Raw genomic sequence first — 14,329 nt, 5'->3', positions numbered from 1 at the left:
TGTTTCTCGCGCGAGGCGCGTTCCTTGGCCACTTTGTCCTCGGCCTCAGCTAGCGCCTTCTTAAGAGTTGCCACCTCGGTCGTGGCCCCTAATAAAGTTTATGACACCTTAGTCCAGTCGGACTATTCATTTTTTCAAAATATACCTACAGGTTACTGCATACCTTGGTTATCCTCCAGCTGCTTCTTCACGAGGCCGAGCTCCTCCTCGACCCGCTCTAGTTTCTGCTTCAGTCCGGAGATCTTCGCAGCATGAGTAGTTGCAGCCTTAAGCGATACCTGCTTATTCACATAGACAACTCATGTTAGACTCCTGCAATATTTATTCTCGATCCTCTGTTCGGCTTTTCTTCTCGAACACCAAACAGAGCATCAGGGGCTACTGTCTATACTGTGATATTTTTCCTACAATCACATTGCTTACCTCAAAGCCCGTTAGAAGGCTAGTGCAGGCTTTTGTCAGTCCGCCTTTGACGAACTGAACCTTCTCTATCACCGTGTCCATAAGGACACGATGTTCATCCACAATAGAGGCGCCTCGTAGCGCCTGCAGGAGATTATCCAGCGCCTCTGGTTGGACAAAGGTCACCGGTGGAACAGGCATATTCTCTCCTTGCAGGGAATGCCGCTCGTTGGACCCTGGAGCCGTGTAGATCTCCGGAATGGTATGCGGCTGAGGTCCAAATGGAACTCGGGCCCCGTCGCCAGTACCCATGGGGACTTTTTTCCCCGCATGTCCGGTGGCCGAAAAGTCATCTTGGGACATCACCCCGATGATTTCCGGAATCTCCCCCCCCCCCCCCCCGGCCTGGGAAAGTCTTTTTGGACACCACCTCGTCATCACCCTTGAGTGAGACGGAATGAGCAGGTGGAGGAGATATGCTAGCCATCTCCTTCGAGTCCAGCGAATCCTCAGTCGAGGATTGCGGGGAGCCATCGCATGCCGGACTGCAGTAACAAGGCTTCCAATATGTCAATACTACAAACCAGGAGGGCCATACGATTGCGGATTCTGGTACTTACGAAGTGGCCCGAGGCTTGGTCCGGCGAGGTCGCTCCGGACTGCTATCAATATCCCACACGCAGTTATCCGCTTGGGAGCCTTTAACCCTCTTAGGCGCTTTCGCCTCCGGATCCGGGAGGGCCGCCCTCTTCTTCCTCCCTACCTCAGGTGGGGAATCATTTTCTTCTTCTTCCTCTTTGTCGTCATCATCGGACGAAGAGGAAGTCTCATCCTCGGACGACCTGCCCGGAGCGCCTTTTTGGCAAGGGCCTTTCTTGGCCCCTTTGGCCGCCTTCTTGGCCATCTTCTCTGGCACGTCATACGGCGCCGGAAACAACATCTTTGTCAGAAGCGGGAATTCTTCCTCCTCAGGAAGCGGAGCCGGACAGTTAATCTACTCCGCCACCTTGATCCAGGCCTGGTAAAGTAGGTGGAGGAACTCAGTATCCCTCCTCAAAATATGCCGCCGAAGGGTGTACCTCAAAAACACTAAAAGACTTACCGAATTGGCCTGGCGCTTTGAGCTAAGCCCGCGATTTTCAGTCGTGGGCGGGGGCGTCTCGTCGGCCTTGAAGAGTGCTTTCCAGATGCCTTCGTGCGTTGTGCCGAAGATCCCTCGCAGCGTCTGGTGCTCGGTGGGGTCGTACTCCCACAAATAGCAAGTTCGGCGTTGGCACGGAAGGATCTGGCGAATGAGCATAACCTGGATCACATTCAAAAGCTTGATCTTTTTGGTTATCATGTTCTGGACGCATGTCTGGAGCCCAGTTATCTCGTCCAAGGATCCCCAGGTGGCCCTTTTCTTGCCAGGAAGTGAGCCGCATCGGAACTCCGGATCGGAATTCAGGGGCTGCTGCAAAATCGGTGTCACGCGGCTCGGTGATGTAAAACCACCCCGACTGCCATCCCTTCACCGTCTCCGCGAAGGAGCCTTCGGGCCAGGTGACATTGGGCAATTTGCCCACCATGGCGCCTCCGCACTCTGCTTGTTGACCGCTCACCACCTTTGGTTTCATGTTGAAGGTCTTCAGCCATAGACCGAAGTGAGGCGGGATGCGGAGAAAGGCTTCGCACACAATGATAAATGCTGAGATGTTGAGTATAAAGTTGGGGGCCAGATCATGGAAGTCCAACCCATAGTAAAACATCAATCCATGGACAAATGGATGAAGGAGGAATCCCAGCCCGCGGACGAAGTGTGTGAGAAACACAACCCTCTCATGGGGCTCGGGGGTAGGGACGGTTTGCCCTTTTGCCGGGAGTCGGTGAGCAATCTCCTTGGCTAAATAGCCAGCCTCCCGGAGCCCCGCGATGTCCTTCTTCTTAACGGAGGAGGCCATCCACTTGTATCCAGCTCCGGATCCGGACATGATTGGAGTGCCTTCTCGAACGAGGAAAAGCTAAAGCTTGGGCGCTAGAGCTCGAGGAAGGAAGGACTAAGGATGAAGAAGGGTGTGGGCAAAGGGAGAGTGTCCTTACCCCCTTATAAAGGCCGCGAATATCAAGCGCCTCCAACTCGTCCTGAAAACTCGCCTGTTCCCAAGGGCTGCATAAACGGCACGGTTGAGTTACCCATGCCCGCATTGATGAGAATCCCGCAATAAGGAGACACGATCTCTGCTTCGACAAGACGTGCCAATAGCAACTGCGTCTCGGAACGTGGGATGGCAGATAAAAAGATGGTTCGAAATTATGACCGGACAGACGCAATGCCGTGTTGAAAAGAAGCTGTCAACAGATTAGATTCGTGCAAATATTATATTCTCTCTGCGGTTGTGTATGGTGTGTGTAACAGGTCCAGATACAATCATCGCATCCGAAGACTATCTTGGAGTTCGGAGAAAGGGGAACCCGCCTTGCAATGCCGAAGACAATCTGCGCGCCGGACTCCATGTCATTGAAGCCAGGTTCAGGGGCTACTGAGGGAGTCCTGGACTAAGGGGTCCTCGGGTGTCCGGCCTGTTATTCATTGGGCCGGACTGATGGGCTGTGAAGATACGAAGGGCGAAGACTATACACGTGTCCGGATTGGACTTTCCTTGGCGTGGAAGGCAAGCTAGGCGACCAGCTGTGAAGATTCTTATGTAACCGACTCCATGTAACCCTATATCTCTCCGATGTCTATATAAACCGGAGAGCATAGTCCGGATAGAGGACATTCATTACCATACACACATAGGCTAGGCTCCTAGGGTTTAGCCATTATGATCTCGTGGTAGATCAACTCTTGTAATACTCGTATTCATCAAGATCAATCAAGCAGGAAGTAGGGTATTACCTCCATAGAGAGGGCCCGAACCTGGGTAAACATCGTGTCCCCCGTCTCCTGTTACCATCGATCCTAGACGCACAGTTTGGGACCCCTACCCGAGATCCGCCGGTTTTGACACCGACACACAGAACTAGCTCCAATTCATCAATATAATGTAGGCATGTATTCCGAATATAGTCATATGTGCTTATGGAAAAGAACTTGCATGACATCTTTTGTCCTACCCTCCCATGGCAGCGGGGTCCTATTGGAAACTAAGGGATATTAAGGCCTCCTTTTAATAGAGTACCGGACCAAAGCATTAGCACTTAGTGAATACATGAACTCCTCAAACTACGGTCATCACTGGGAAGTGTCCTGACTATTGTCACTCTGGGGTTGCCGGATCATAACTAGTAGGTGACTATAACTTGCAAGATAGGATCAAGAACACAAATATATTCATGAAAACATAATAGGTTCAGATCTGAAATCATGGCTCTCGGGCCCTAGTGACAAGCATTAGGCATGGCAAAGTCATAGCAACGTCAATCTTAGAACATAGTGGATACTAGGGATCAAACCCCAACAAAACTAACTCGATTACATGGTAAATCTCATCCAACCATCACCGTCCAGCAAGCCTACAATGGAATTACTCACGCGCGGTGGTGAGCATCATGAAATTGGTGATGGAGGATGGTAGATGATGACGATGGCGATGATTTCCCCTCTCCGAAGCCCAAAATGGACTCCAGACCCGCCCTCCCGAGGAAGAACAGGTCTTGGCGGCGGATCCGTATCGTAAAATGCGATGAATCCTTGTCTTTGATTTTTTTTCTCCCCGAACGTGAATATATGGAGTTGGAGTAGAGGTCGGTGGATTTCCAGGGGGCCCACAAGGACAGAGGGCGCGCCCGAGGGGGTGGCCGCGCCCTCCACCCTTGTGGCCAGGGTGTGGGCCCCCTTTGGTTGATTCTTTCGCCAATATTTTTTATTTATTCCAAAACTGATCTCCGTGAATTTTCCGGTCATTCCGAGAACTTTTATTTCTGCAAAAAAATAACACCATGGCAATTCTGCTGAAAACAGCGTCAGTCCGTGTTAGTTCCATTCAAATCATTTTCGAGGAAGACTGTACTTGGGCTTCTCCTTCTCCTCATTTTCTCTTTCCTTCGAACACCGGCTCGAGGAACCTCTCAACAATCTCCTCATCATTTTCTTCCTCTGAAATTTTCTGAAATTTTTAGAGACTCAAAATAAAAGTGAACCAAACTCAACAAAATTGATAGCAACTACTCCTACAAGTGCCTAGAGGCTATATCATGCATCAAAACTACATTGGACTATATAAATTTGACATGCAAGCTCAAGAACAAGGTCACCACAGCAGCAAAAATTTGCAATAAATAAAGCACTAGAACAAAAACAAATTGGACCATTGGAGTAGTTACATACCGAAGAACGAATGGAGCTTTGAGCAAGGAGATCGAAAATGACAACAAAATGAGCAAGAACACGAGTTTGAGCTATGGGATGATTTTTTCTGGTGGAAGACGAAGTGGATGGGTGCTGGAATAAGTGGAGGGGGCCATGTGGGGCCCACAAGGTCGGGGAGGGGCGCGCCCTCCACCCTTGTGGCCCACTGGTGAGGCCCCCTGGTGTGTTCTTAGTGAAAGAAATTCTCAAATATTCTTAAAAAAATCATACTAAATTTTCAGCGCATTTGGAGAACTTTTATTTTCGGGACATTTTTATTGCATGGATAATTCAGAAAACAGACAGAAAATACTATTTTTGCTTTATTTAATATAAATATCAGAAAGTAAAAAGTGGGTACAGAAAGTTGTGCCTTCTAAATTCATCCATCTCATGCTCATCAAAAGGAATCCATCAAAAAGGTTGATCAAGTCTTATTAACAAACTTCTTCCAAATGACATGAAACCGGAGAATTTTCGAATAACACTAGGTTACCTCAACGGGGATATGCATGTCCCCAACAATAAGAATATCATATTTCTTTTTGACAGTAGGAAGAGGGAATTCAAAACCTCCAATAGTAATAGTTGAAATTTTTCCCACAGAATTGATACTATGAACTTGAGGTTGTTTCTTCGGAAAGTGTTGATAACCCACAAGTATAGGGGATCGCAACAGTTTTCGAGGGTAGAGTATTCTAACCAAATTTATTGATTCAACACAAGGGGAGCCAAAGAACGTTCTCAAGTATTAGCAGCTGAGTTGTCAATTCAACGACACCTGAAAGACTTAATATCTGCAGCAAAATATTTAGTAGCAAAGTAGTATGGAAGTAACAGTAACGGTGGCAATAGTAACAGTAGCAGTTTTGTAGCAATCGTGACAGTAGCAATGGACAAGTAACAGAGCAAAGATCAATATGAAACGAACTCGTAGGCAATGGATCAATGATGGATAATTATGTTGGATGGCATTCATCATGCAACGGTTATAACATAGGGTGACACAGAACTAGCTCCAATTCATCAATGTAATGTAGGCACGTATTCCCAATATAGTCCTACGTGCTTATGGGAAAGAACTTGCATGACATCTTTTGTCCTACCCACCCGTGGCAGCGGGGTCCTAATGGAAACTAAGAGATATTAAGGCCTTCTTTTAATAGAGTACCGGACCAAAGCATTAGCACTTAGTGAATACATGAACACCTCAAACTACGGTCATCACCGGGAGTGGTCCCGACTATTGTCACTCCGGGGTTGCCGGATCATAACACGTAGTAGGTGACTATAACTTGCAATATCGGATCAAGAACACAAATATATTCATGAAAACATAATTGGTCTAGTTCTGAAATCATGGCACTCGGGCCCTAGTGACAAGCATTAAGCATAGCAAAGTCATAGCAACATCAATCTTAGAACATAGTGGATACTAGGGATCAAACACTAACAAAACTAACTCAATTACATGGTAAATCTCATCTAACCCATCACGGTCAAGCAAGCCTATGATGGGATTACTCACGCACGGCGGTGAGCATCATTAAATTGGTGATGGAGGATGGTTGATGATGACGATGGCGACGGATTCCCCTCTCCGGAGCCCCGAACAGACTCCAGATCTGCCCTCCCGAGGAAGAACAGGGCTTGGCGGCAGCTCCATATCGTAAATCGCGATGAATCCTTCTGTCTAATTTATCTCCCCGAAAGAGAATATATGGAGTTGGAGTTGAGGTCGGTGGAGGTCCAGGAGGCCCACAAGGTCGGGTGGCGCGCCCCCACCCTTGTGGACAGGGTGTGGGCCCCCTTCACTTGATTCTTTCGCCAATATTTTTTATTAATTCCAAAACTTATCTCCGTGAAGTTTCAGGTTATTCCGAGAACTTTATATTCTACACAAAAACAACACCATGGCAATTCTGCTGAAAACAGCGTCAGCCCGGGTTAGTTCCATTCAAATCATGCAAGTTAGAGTCTAAAACAAGGGCAAAAGAGTTTGGAAAAGTAGATACGACGGAGACGTATCAACTCCCCACGCTTAACCCATTGCTTGTCCTCATGTAATTCAGTTGACAAACTGAAAGTGATAAAGAAAAACTTTTACAAACTCTATTTGATCTTGTTGTTGCAAATATGTAAAGCCAGCATTCAAGTTTTCAGCAAAGATCATGAACTAACCGTATTCAGAATAACTTTTAGGTCTCACATTTACTCATATCAATGGCACAATCAACTAGCGAGCAATAATAATAAATCTCAGATGACAACACTTTCTCAAAACAATCATGATATGATATAACAAGATGGTATCTCGCTAGCCCTTTCTGAGGCCGCAAAACATAAATGCAGAGCACCCCTGAAGATCAAGGACTGACTAGACATTGTAATTCATGGTAAAAGATTTCCAGTCATACTCAATATAAGTTAATAACAATGCATACAAATGACAATGGTGCTCTCTAACTAGTGCCTTTTATAAGAGCATGATGACTCAGCAATAAAAGTAAATAGATAGGCCCTTCGCAGAGGGAAGCAGGGATTTGCAGAGGTGCCAGAGCCCGAGTTTTAAAATAGAGATAAATAATATTTTGAGCGGCATGCTTTCATTGTCAACATAACAACTAAGAGATCTCGGTATCTTCCATGCTACATACATTATAGGTGGTTCCCAAACAGAATGGTAAAGTTTATACTCCCCCACCACCAACAAGCACACTCCACGGCTGGTCTGAAACAACAGGTACCGTCCAAATAACAACAGACCTGGGGGGGTTTTGTTTGCAATTATTTTGATTTGATTTGAGCATGGGACTGGGCATCCCGGGTACCAGCCATTTTCTCATGAATGATGAGCAGAGTCCACTCATCGTGAGAATAACCCATCTAGCATGGAAGATATTGACAACCCTAGTTGCTACTTGAGTGATTCGAGCATACAAAACAGATTATCATTTGAAGGTTTAGAGTTTGGCACTTGAAAATTTACTTGGAACGGCAGGTAAATACCGCATATAGGTAGGTATGGTGGACTCATATGGAACAACCTTGGGGTTTATGGAAGTGGATGCACAAGCAGTATTCCCGCTTAGTACAAGTGAAGGCTAGAAAGAGACTGGGAAGCGACCAACTAGAGAGCGACAACAATCATAAACATGCATTGAGATTAACCAACATTGAGTGCAAGCATAAGTAGGATATAAATCACCATGAACATAAATATCTTAGAGGCTATGTTGATTTTGTTTCAACTACATGCGTGAACATGTGCCAAGTCAAGCCACTCGAATCATTCAAAGGAGGATACCATCCTATCATACTACACCACAACTATTTTAATTTCCATGTTGGCACACAAGCTAAACCATTATAAGCTCCTAGCTAATTAAGCATGGCATGAGTAACTATAATCTCTAATTGTCATTGCAAACATGTTTCATTCATAATAGGCTGAATCAGGAACGATGAACTAATCATATTTACAAAAACAAGATAGGTCAAGTTCATACCAGCTTTTCCTCATCTTAATCATTTCATCATATATCGTCATTATTAACTTTCACTTGCATGACCGAACGGTGTGGATAAATAATAATAGTGCACATGCATTGGACTAAGCTGGAATCTGCAAACATTTATTCAAGGGAGAAGACAAGGTAATATGGGTCTTTGTTAGATCAACAATAATGCATATGAGAGCCACTCAACATTTTCATCGTGGTCTTCTCCTCTCGACCCCCAAAGAAAAGAAAATAATTTCAAAGAAACACACTGAAATATTTTTGGAGTTTTTGTTTTTCTGAAGAAAGAGAAACAAGAACCAGAAAAACTATTTACACGGGAAAGCTCCCAACAAACAAAAGAAGAATGAGAAAACTTTTTGGGTTTTCTATTAATATTACTACTAAGCATGCATAGAAAGTAAACTAACTACAACTAATTTTTTTGGTTTTTCTGAAGGTTTTTCAAACACACAAGAAGAAAGCAGAAAAAAGAAATAAACTAACATGGATATTACAATGAAAGAGTATGAACACCGACAACTGAAATGAGTGTGTGAACATGAATGTAATGTCGGTAAGAAATACGTACTCCCCCAAGCTTAGGCTTTTGGCCTAAGTTGGTCTAAGCCAATGGCTGGCCTGGTGGATATCCAAAATTGTTACGGGGTTGTACCGAGACGCGTCTGCCACTGCCTGGAGTGCTGCAACATGGAGACGAGCAACCTCTGCTGTTCTCTCATACTCGTTTGCTTCCTCTCTGGTTATAAAATATCACCTATTTGCCTAAAAGTTAAAAAAAGCAGGAGCAGGAAGAGTAACAAGGACGGCTGATACGTCTCCAACGTATCTATAATTTATGAAGTATTCATGTTGTTATATTATAATTCTTGGATGTTTTACAATCATTTTGTAGCAACTTTATATCATTTTTTGGGACTAACCTATTGACCCAGTGCCCAATGCCAGTTGATTTTTTGCTTGTTTTTTACATCGCAAGATATCAATATCAAACGGAGTACAAACACCGCGAAACTTTTTGTGGATTTTTATGGACAAGAAGACCACCAATGGGCCAGAGCAGCACCTGGGGGGTGCCCCGACGGGGGCACAACCCACCAGGGCACGCCTAGGTGGGTTGTGCCCACCTCGGTGGCCTCTCGCACCCCCTCTTTGCCCTATAAATTCCCAAATATTCCAAAAACCTTCGGGGAGAACCTAGATCATAAGTTCTACTGCCGCAAGGCTCTGTAGCTGCCGAAAACCAATCTAGACGCTTTCCGGCACCCTACTGGAGGGGGCAATCATCTCCGGTGGCCATCTTCATCATCCCGGCAGCCACCATGATGAGGAGGGAGTAGTCCACCCTCGGGGCTGAGGGTTTGTACCAGTAGCTATGTGTTTAATCTCTCTCTCTCTCTCTCGTGTTCTTGAGATGTCACGATATTGATGTATCGCGGGCTTTGTTAATATAGTCGGATCATATGGTGTTTTCCCCTCTCTTTCTTGTTGTGATGAATTGAGTTTTCCCTTTGAGATTTTGTTGTTATCGGATTGAATACTTTTATGGATTTGAGAACACTTGATATATGTCTTGCAATTGAATACTCGTGGTGACAATGGGGTATCATATTGATTCACTTGATATATGTTTTGGCACTCAACTCGCGGATTCCCGAGGTGACATTGGGGTAATCTATGCATAGGGGTTGATGCACGTTCTTGTCTTTGTTTCTCCGGTAGAAATATTGGGGCACTCTTTGAAGTTCTTTGTGTTGGATTGAGTACTATGAATATGAATTTGCTTTGGTGTTATTTTAGTATGAACTCTAGGATAGATCAAACGGAAAGAATAGCTTTGTGTTATTTTAGTACGAACTCTTGAATAGATCGAATGGAAAGAATAGATTTGAGGTGGTTTCGTACCCTACAAACAATTTATTCTTATGTTCTCCGCTAGGTAGGAACTTTGGAGTGATTCTTCATCGCACTTTGAGGGGTGATACGTCTCCAACGTATCTACTTTTTTGACGCTTTTCCTCTTGTTTTGGACTCTAATTTGCATGATTTGAATGAAACGAACCCCGGACTGACGCTGTTTTCAGCAGAACTACCATGGTGTTGTTATGGTGCAGAAATAAAAGTTCTCGGAATGGAACCAAACTTTGCGAGGATTTTTTATATCAATAATAAGAATTTTTGGAGCCAAGACCACCGGACAGGGGCCCCTGCCTGGGCACAAGCCACCAGGGCGCGCCCCCCTCTCCTGGCACGCCCAGGTGGGTTATACCCACCTGGTGGCCCCACTGACGACCCCTTGATAGTATAAAATCACATTATTCCAGGAAAAAATTAGGGAGAAAGAAATATTGTATTCCACGAGATGGAGCCGGCGCCAAGCCCTATTCTTCCTCGGGAGGGCAGATCTGGAGTCCGTTTGGGGCTCCGTAGAGGGGGATCTTCGTTCTTTGTCATCACCAACTCATCTCCATCGCCAATTCCATGATGCTCCCCAACGGGAGTGAGTAATTCCTTTGTAGGCTCGATGGTCGGTGAGGAGTTGGATGAGTTTCATCATGTAATCGAGTTAGTTTTGTTAGCGCTTGATCCCTAGTATCCACTATGTTCTTAGATTGATGTTGCTATGACTTTGCTATGCTTAATGCTTGTCACTTTGGGCCCGGGTGCCATGAACTCGGATTTGAACCATTTGTGAATTCATTATTATATCCATGTTTTATATCCGATCTTGCAAGTTATAGTCACCTACTACGTGTTATGATCCGGCAACCCCGGAGTGACAATAACCAGGCCCACTCCCGGTGATGACCATAGTTTGACGAGTTCATGTATTCACTATGTGTTAATGCTTTGTTCCGGTTATCTATTAAATGGAGGCCTTAATATCCCTTAGTTTCCAATATGGACCCCGCTGCCACGGGAGGGTAGGACAAAAGATGTCATGCAAGTTCTTTTAATAAAGCATGTATGACTATTTACGGAATACATGCATACATTATATCGATGAACTAGAGCTAGTGCCGTATTGCCCTAGGTTATAACTGTTACATGATGAATATCATCCAACAAGTCACCGATCCAATGCCTACGAATTTATTTATATTGATCTTGCTGCGTTACTACTGCTATCATCACTGTTACACTTCCTACAAATTGCTACTATCACTGTTACTGTTACCGTTACTGTTGTCACTACTATCAAAACTATCAAACTACTTTGCTACTGATCACTTTGCTGCAAATAATTAATCTCCAGGTGTGGTTGAATTGACAACTCAGCTGCTAATACCTTCAAATATTCTTTGGCTCCCCTTGTGTCGAATCTATAAACTTGGGTTGAATTCTCTAACCTCGAAATCTGTTGCGGTCCCCTATACTTGTGGGTTATGAAGACCTTTTTCTGGCGCCATTGCCGGGGAGCATAGCTATATTTGTTGAGTCACTTGGGATTATTATCATATTATCACTATGAAGAATCTGAAGGATCCTAAGCCTAAGATATTTCCCTCAAGCACGAGGGGAGGTAAGAAACTGCCATCCAGTTCTGCTTTAGATTCACCTTCTGTTATGAGTAAATTTGCTACACCACCACATGCTATGAATTCTAATATGTCGCAAGTTATTGATGATGCTACTTCTACTACGAATGATGCTTATGATGATGCTAGTACCTTGCTTGATAATGATGATGTGCCACTTGGTGATTTTCTTGATGAACAAGTTGTTAGAGTTATACAACATGATGTTGTTGAATCTGATGATGAGCTTGAAACTGAAACTCCCGAAACACCTGCTAGAACTAGCCTTGCTAGATATGAATTTCCTAAGGTACCGGAAGGTTATGTTATGAGTGAAGAAGCAACTAGAGATATTCTTGCTTGCAATGATAGAGATGATCTAGAGAAATTACTATGCAAGTATAAAGAAAAATCTTTGAATGCTAGAATGAAATGTGATCCTAAGTTTGCTACTTCACCTATCTATATTGCTGATGAGGATTATGAATTCTCTGTCGACCCAAAGTTAATTACTTTGGTTGAATCCGATCCTTTCCATGGTTATGAAACTGAAACTGTTGTGGCACATCTTACTAAGTTGAATGATATAGCCACCCTTTTTACTCATGATGAGAAAACTCGCTATTACTTTATTCTCAAATTATTTCCTTTCTCATTAAAGGGTGATGCTAAAGCTTGGTACAATACTCTTACTCCTGGTTGTGTGCGTAGTCCCCAGGATATGATTTATTACCTATCTGAAAAATATTTTCCTGCTCATATGAAACAAGCTGCCTTACAGGAAATATTTAACTTTGTGCAAACTAAAGAAGAGAGTCTCCCACAAGCTTGGGGGAGGCTTTGCCAGTTACCTAATGCTTTGCCTGATCATCCTCTTAAGAAAAATGAAATACTTGATATCTTTTATAATGGACTAACCGATGCTTCTAGGGACTTCTTAGACAGTTGTGCTGGTTGTGTTTTCAGGGAACGAACTATTGCTCAAGCTGAAGAATTATTGAATAACATATTGAAAAATTATGATGATTGGACTCTTCCTGAACCACCGGCTAAACCCACTCCAAAGAAGAGGGGTATATTATATCTCAGTCCTGAAGATATGCAAGAGGCAAAGAAATCTATGAAGGAAATGGGTATTAAAGCTGAGGATGTTAAAAATTTACCTCCTATTCAAGAAATACATGGGCTTAATACACCACCACGGCCTAAGGTGGTAGAGGTAAATTCTTTAATGAAATTCAATGATAATGATAATCCTCACAATATGCATCCTAGTCAATGCCTTTATGAGTTTGAAAACTACATTAGAAAACAAGATCACTTCAATGCAAATGTTATGAAACAATTGAAATATAATTCTGATATGATTGCTCGCTTGAGTGACTTGTTATTTAGAATTTCAAATGATGTAAGAAGTGTTGGAAAACATGCTTCTATGGTACAAACCCAGTTAGAACAAGTTGCTAAATCACAAAGAGAATTACTTGATGAAATGAATCATAACATGCATGACTTTGCTGTTAGAGTTGCAACTGGAGGAGGTAAAATGACTCAGGAACCACTTTATCCTGAGGGACACCAAAAAATAATTGAACAAGATTCACAAAGAAATAATACTAGTGCACCTAGTCCTTCTAGAATGAAAAAGAAGAAGAAAAGTGATAGAACTTTGCACACTTCTAGTGAACCTGAAATAGAAAAACCTCCTGATAATGAAAATGAAACTTCTATCTCTGATGCTGAAACTCAATCTGGTAATGAACACTCACCTAGTGATAATGAAAAAGGTAATGATGAGGTTCATGAAGACACTCAAACAAATAATGAAAAGGAACCAGATAATGATGTTGAGATAGAACCACCTGTTGATCTTGATAACCCACAACCTAAAAATAAAGGGATAATTAATCTTGTGCCCTTAGTTATGCCCCCCTCGGCTTGTTTACCCCTAGTTTTCGAAAACCCTCGTTCCTGCCCAAACCACTTTGCTCGTGTTATGCATTTGCCCTTTGACCATTTGACCATCACTTTCAAAAATCATAAAAAATTCATACTAATTCCAAAAAATGTGAATAAGATATCAAAATGTTCAGAAAAACATCACCTATACGTGCATGTCATTTGCATTCATGAAAATGTGTTAGAAGGTTCCCATCTCCGATTGGGCTCCTATGATCTCACCATGAATAGTAAAATACAAAAAAATTGAAAACAATTCTAAAAATTCTATAAAAAAATTGGTGGCAAACAATGACCAATGTTTTGAGTTCTTGCCAAGTTTAGTAAGGGAATGCCATTTGTGGAAGTCGTGGTAAAAAAACAAAATTGATGCTCCAAAACAAAAGCATTTTGGAGTGCTAATTTTGTTTTTTGGCCACGACTTCCATGAATGTCATTCCCTGGTGAAACTTGGCAAGCACTCAAAACATTGGCGAATGTTTGCCACAAAACATTTTAAGAATTTTTAGAATTTTTTTCAGGTTTTACTGTTCGTGTTGATATCATATGGGCTCAAACTGCGATGGGGACTTCCCAACATTTTTTCTTGAGTGCAAATC

Source organism: Triticum aestivum, chromosome 3D, assembly GCF_018294505.1.
Source record: "Triticum aestivum cultivar Chinese Spring chromosome 3D, IWGSC CS RefSeq v2.1, whole genome shotgun sequence".
Taxonomy (NCBI): Eukaryota; Viridiplantae; Streptophyta; class Magnoliopsida; order Poales; family Poaceae; genus Triticum; species Triticum aestivum.
Note: the sequence above shows the minus strand (reverse complement) of the source record.